Source organism: Tupaia chinensis, unplaced genomic scaffold (genome assembly GCF_000334495.1).
Source record: "Tupaia chinensis unplaced genomic scaffold, TupChi_1.0 Scaffold146230_1, whole genome shotgun sequence".
NCBI lineage: Eukaryota > Metazoa > Chordata > Mammalia > Scandentia > Tupaiidae > Tupaia > Tupaia belangeri.
This window is the reverse complement of record NW_006206086.1, coordinates 11774-18431: the sequence shown is the minus strand read 5'-3', so window position 1 is coordinate 18431 and position 6658 is coordinate 11774. Positions and strand designations below refer to the sequence as shown.

Sequence of the window (6658 nt, the reverse complement as noted above, 5' to 3'; positions counted from 1 at the left end):
AGTTCCAAAGCTTTTTCTAGATCTTCAGCAGATTCAAAGTCAACATAGCCAAACTTCCTAGATGAACTGATTCTGACATCCATGACAGCAAGATCACTTTTAGCAAAAACATCACTAATACCAGTTTTTAATTCAGGAATAGATGTTATTGTTCAGGTTTCCAACAAACCAATGAAAGGATGTAGTTGGTCCTCTGGCTTCCACCTTCTGAGTCATGACCTCAGGATCTGCTTTCTGTTTGGTCATTTCCTTCTTTCATTTTTCAGGAACTTCTTTGACAGACTCTTCCTCCTCATCTTCCTCATCCTCATCACAATCATCATCATCCTCATCTTTCTCCTTATCATCCTCATCTTCATCATCCTCTTTATCTTCATCTTCAGACACAGTATTGGCTTTGACAGGTGCATCTTTTGCAGAAGCTTTCTTTCCTATGGCTGGTGTGGTCTCCACAGCTTCTTCTTCAGACTCATCTTTCTCATTCTCAATTTTCTCCTCATCCTCATCTTCTTCCTCCTCTTCTTCATCCCCCTCCTCCTTGAGGCCAGGGTGGCAGCTAATGCTTTCATCACTGCTGGATCAAATTTATCCTCATCCTCATCCTCGCCCTCATCATCTTCCTCATTGTCATCTTCTTCCTTCTCATCACTGTCTTCCTTCTTAGTATTCTTAACCATTCTTTGCCCCCTTGGATGCTGTGGCAACTTCTTTCTTACCAGGAGTTGCTACCAACGCTTTGCCTGGTGTGACTCCCTTCTTGCCAGGTGTTGTGAATGCTTTGGCTGGTGTAATGGTCTTCTTGGATGGTATGGCAGCTGCCTTTTTGCCTGGGGTAACTGCTGCTTTTTTGGCACGTGTGGCAACTGCAACCTTTTTTGTTGAAGAAATTACCACCTTCTTTGATGGTGAAACAGACCGCCCATCAGTGGCAGTCTTCTTATCTTTTATCTGAGGGATGATAACCTCTTCTCCACTGCTATCATTTTCTTTATCTTCTGACATTTCCTCATCTTCACTGTCTTTTTCTACCTCGTTTGGAGGAGGAGCCATTTTTTGGGGGGGTCACCTTGATTTTTACCAGCCTTAGCAAGCTTCACCATGAGGGTGGCCTATGATGGCAGAGTGTGTGATGGGCGGGTGGTGCAGATGAGTCTTGAGGAACTCCAGGGATGTTGATGGTGGCTGCGAGCACTAAAGATCCCGGAGTACATATGCTTGGAGGCCAGCTACTGCTCAAGACTCAGAGGCCATTTCTTCTTTCATATCATGGAAGATTTCCTAATCTCCTGTAGTTCATTGTCTCTTTTCTGTAACAACTTAAAGAATTTGTTCACCGTAAATGTTCTAAATTCTTTCTCTGACATTTTGGTAACATCCTCAGATTATAGGAGAGATGGAGAAGAGTTACTCTGTTCCTTTGATGAAGACATATTTCCTGGCTTATTCAGACCTTAGGTACTTCTATTTCTAGCCATTAGAAGATATATTTACTTTTGAATACCTCTTAGGAGTGAGTTTCCCTTTTGTGGTGTATTGATTTATGTAAAAGTCTCTCTTCTGTTGTTTGGGGTGTACCTTATTCAGGTGTCTGAAGAGTAATATCACAGTAATCTTACAATAGTAGAGAATTTCAGAAATGTGATTCTAGATTTATCTACTCCCTCTGGTAGGGTGGAGGATGAGAAAGTCAGAATAATATAAGAAGAAAGAAAAGAGTGTAGAGGAGAATAAAGAAAAAGTCATGTGCTATGCTGCAATTTTGCCAGGAACTTAGAGATGGAACTGTCACTCTCCTGAAGATCAAGGTCCACTCTATGGGACAAGGGAAAGAAGGGTATTAACAAAACAAAAAGAAGAGCAAAGAGAAAAATATAATTAAAACCTTCCTACCTCTCTGGAGGGTGGGGTCCTGTTCTTGGAAGCCTGGAAGGGGGGCAGGGGCAGTGGTACTCCTGCCTCAGTTTCCTTTGATGTCCAGACCTAGAAATGGAACTGGACCTCTTCTGCAGAGCAAGGACCACTTTGTAGTACAAGGGAGAGGAAGATATTAACAAAACAAAAAGAAAGAGCAAAGACAATAAAATAAAATAAAAACCTGCCTAGCTCTCTGTGTGGTGGGGTCCTGTTCTTGGGAGTCTATAAGTGGGGTGGAGGCCATGTTGCCCAAGCCTCAGTTTCCCTTGCTGGCTAAAAATCTAGAGATGGAATGGACACTCTCCTGTAGGGCAAGAACCACTCTGTGGGACACAGGATAGGAGGGTATTAAACAAACAAAAAAAACAAAACAAAACAACAAAACAAAACAAAAACCCTCCCTACCACTCTGGGAGGAAAGATCCTGTTCTTCAGAGCCTGAAAGTGGGTGGGAGGCAGTGGTGCCCCTTTCTCAGTTTCCCTTGCTGGCCAGGGACCTAGAAATGGAACTAGTGCTCTCCTGCAGAGCAAGGACCACTCTTTGGAACAAGAGCAATGAGAGTAAAAACAAAATAAAGAAATATAGCAAAGAGAAAAAAATGAAAAACCTGCCAACTACTCAGGAGTGTCGGGTCCTGTTCTTGTTAGCTTGGAAGTGAGGTAGAAACAGAGTTGTCCCTTCCTCAGTTTCACTTCCTGGCCAGGGACCTAGAGATGGAACTGGTGCTCTCCTGCAGAGGAAGAACCACTCTGTGGGACAAGAGAGAGGATTGTATTAACAAAACAAAAAGAAACAGCAAACAGAAAAAAAATATATAAACCTATCTACCTCTCTAGGGGTGGAGTTCTGCTGTTGGGAGCCTTAAAGTGGTGTGAAGGCAGTGGTGTCCTTGCCTCAGTTTCCTTTCCTGACCAGGGATCTAGAGATAGAACTGGCACTCTCCTTCAGAGCAAGGACCACTCTGTGGAACAAAGGAGAGGAGAGTATTAACAATACAAAAGGGAGGAGCTAAAAGAAAAAAAAATTAAAATGTTTCTACCTCTCTGGGGTGTGTGGTCCTGCTCTTGGAAGCCTGGAAGTGGGACAGGGGAAGTGGTGCTCCTGCATCAGTTTGCCTTGCTTGCCAGGGACCTAGAGATGGAACGAGTGCTCTCCTACAGAGAAAGGACCACTCTGTTGGTATCCAGGAAGTAGGGTGGGGGTCTTGGTGCTCATGACTCAGTTTTCCTTGCTGGCCAGATACCTAAAGATGGAACTGGTGCTCCCTTGCAGAGCAAGAATCATTCTGTGGGACAAGGGAGAGTAGGGCACTAACAAAACAAAAAGGAAGAGCAAAGAGAAAAAAAAAAACCTGCCTACCTCTCTGGGAGGTGGGGTCCTGTTCTTGCCTACCTCTCTGGGAGGTGGGTGCCTGTTCTTTGAAGCTTGGAAATGTGGTGGGATGGGGGGCAGTGATACCCCTCCCCCAGTTTCCCTTGCTGGCCAGGGACCTAGAGATGAAACGGTGCTCTCTTGCAGAGTAAGGACCACTCTGTGGGACAAGGCAGAGGAGGATATTAACAAAACAAAATGGAAGAGCAAAAAAAACAACAACAACAAAAAAAAACAACACCTCTGTGTACCTCTCTGAGGTTTGTGGTCCTGTTCTTGGGAGCCTGGAAGTGGGGCATGGACAGTGGTGCCCCTGCCTCATTTTCTCTTGCTCGGTAAGTACCCAGAGATTGAAGGGGAGGTGTCCTGCAGAGGAAGGACCACTCTGTGGGACAAAGAAGAGGAAGGTTTTAACAAAACAAAAAGGAAGAGCAATGAGCAAAAATAAACTAAAACCCTGCCTACCTCTCTGGGGGTTGGGATTCTGGTCTTGGGAGCCTGGAAGTGGGGTGGGGGCAGTGGTACTCCTACCCCAGTTTCTCTTTCTGGCCAGGGACCTAGAGATTGAACTGCACTCTTGCTGAGCAAGAACCACTCTCTCTGGGGGGTAGTATCTTGTTCTTGGAAGTCTGGAAGTGGGATGAGGTCAGTGGTGCTCCTGCCCCATTTTCCCTTGTTGGCCAGGGACCTAGAGATGGAACTGGTGCTCTCCTGCAGAACACAGACCACTCTGAAGTTCATTTAATTTATAGTATCATTTAGGTTCGCTATATCTCTGCTTATTTTTTGTTTAGAAGATCTATCTAGAAAAGGTAACATGGTGTTGAGAGCTCCAAAGTTATTGTGTAGCAACCTATATCTCTTTTTAGTTCTAGCAGTCTTTCACTTACACATTTAGGTGCTCCTTGGTTGGATGTGTATATATTTATAAGCATTATATCTTTTTTATAAATTAGCCCATTTAGTACTATATAATGTTCTTTTTTTTTATCTCTTCTTACAGTTTTTGTCTTAAAGTCTATTTTGTCTGAAATCATTATCACAACTCCAGTCCTTTTTTGATTTCCATTTATTTGGAAGACCTTCTTTTAGCCCTTCACTTTTAGACTATGTATATCTTTATCCATAAAGTGCATTTCTTGTCATCAACAGATAGAGGGTTTCTCTTTTTCATCCATTCATCCATTCTGTGTCTCTTGATTGGAGAATTTAATCTATTAATGTTCCATGTATTATCAATAATTTTTTTCTTGGAGAGGTTTTTGCTATAGGGTGTGTGCGCTTGCCAGACAGACAGAGAGAGACAGAAAGTGAGAAATCATCTCTCAGGAGGGATGACCACGCTGCATCACGCCACAATCCCTTCTCCTCCATTCTCCTCTCGGGATCTTGGGCACACATGCACACGTGCCCGGCGTGAGTTTTAAACCACCAGGCCCGGGATGCGAACCACGGTTGGCTAAATGGGAGTCCAACAACATAACCATTATGCTAACTGCTGGTCTCTATTATCAATAATTTTGAACTTGTTCCTATCCTTAAGTGAGACATTTTCTTTTTGTTGTTGTTTTTCTTTAAATTCATTTGTCTGACTTTTTAATTTTCCTTGTATAATAAGCCAGTCAAAACCTCTTGAAGAGCTGGTCTGGAGTTAGTACATTCTGTCAGGTTTAGTTTTTCTGAGAGAATTTTTATCTTTTTTTTTCCATATGAAGGATAATCTTGTCAGATATAGTATTTTGTGTTAAAATTGTTTTTCGTTTAACACTTGCACAATTTTTTTCCCATTCTATATATCTGAGAGAAGATCTGTGGTTGATTATATTTGGTGTCCTGTGTTTTTTTAGATCTAGATATTTAAATGCTTTCTGGATTTTAAAGTTTTCTTCTATAATTTTAAAGAATAAATGACCAATGTTGTTATTATTTTCTTCCTTTTCAGGAATACCAATAATTTGAATGTTTGCTGCTTGATGATATCTAATATTTCTTGTATATTATACCAATTATTCTAGTTATTTTCTCTGTATTTTTGGTAATATTTTCTAGGGCAGAGGTTTTGTGTTCTATATTTGAGATTCTATCTTCTGTGAAATGTAATCTACTTTTAATACTTTTGACGGATGTATATTCCATGTATTACATTCTTTATCTCTGCCATTTGATTCTTTTTAATTGTGTCTCTTTCTTCTATTTTATTTTTTTTTTTTGTTTTAGAGAGGTTTTTGCAATAGGGTGCATGTGGTTGCCAGAAAGACAGGGAGAAACAGAGAGATAGAAAATGAGAAATCACACTCCAGGCTGGGTGGTCATAACACAATCCCTTTCCCTCCATGCTCTTTAGGAGATATTGGACATACCCACATAAGCATCAGTCATGATTTTAAGGCTCTGGGCCCAGTACCTGAACTGCGATTAACTACATGGGAGTCCTGTGACATAGCCATTATACTAACTGCTGGTCTTTTTTCTTTTTAAGATAGTTTTTAATAAAAATTTTTGTCCTGCAATACTGTAAAATTCACCCATTTATATATTAATTTTTAAATAATTATTTCATTTTAAAATTTATTCATTTATTTTTAATTTTTTTGAGAGCTTTATCCTATAGGGCATGTGTGCTTACTGGAAAGACAGAGAGAGACAGAGAGACAAAAAGCAAAAACTCACCTCCCAAGAAGGATGACCAAGCCACAGTCCCTTCTCCTCCATTCTCCTCTTGAGATCTTGGACATGCACACACACACACACATACAATGTGAGTTTAAGCCACTGGGTCAGGGACTCAAACTGTTCTCAACTACCTGGGAGTCCAGTCACATAGCCATTATTCTAACTACTGGTCCCTTCAACAGATTTCTTTTTTTAAAAATTTTTTAATGGTATATTATCTTTATTTTTTTCCATTACAACTTGTTTTTATTTTACATTTTTCCACAAATATTTACTTTACATAGCAAAGAATTTTAGCTCATACTCCATAATTCTTGACAGTTTACAAACAACTTTTAAAGTTTCAAAATACTGAATTTTAAAGATAATGCTCAAGATATGTCTTATAATTTTGTATAATTTTATAACTCTATAAGAACAGAAGCAGTATGGTTTCAAATATATATACATATACATTTAGAGTGCAGACACTTGGTATATATTAAGTGGGGACATACAATGCCTCTCATTCATAGCATGGCTTGCTTAACTCAGAAGTAAGTCTTCCATATTCATCCACTTCTTTTCAAAAGTCAGGGTTTTGTTGTTTTTTATGGATGAATAGTATTCCATTGAGTATATGTGCCACAGTTTTTCTAACCATTCATCAGTTCGTGGGCATTTAGGTTGTTTCCATGACTTAGCAATCGTGAAAAGTGC

General features: G+C 40.4%; 1 pseudogene; it reads right to left on the bottom strand.

Annotated features, from left to right (window-relative positions):
- LOC102472290 (nucleolin-like) overlaps positions 1 to 1100 on the bottom strand; it is a 2401-nt pseudogene extending 1301 nt beyond the window's left edge.
- Positions 1101 to 6658: the final 5558 nt, after the last annotated feature.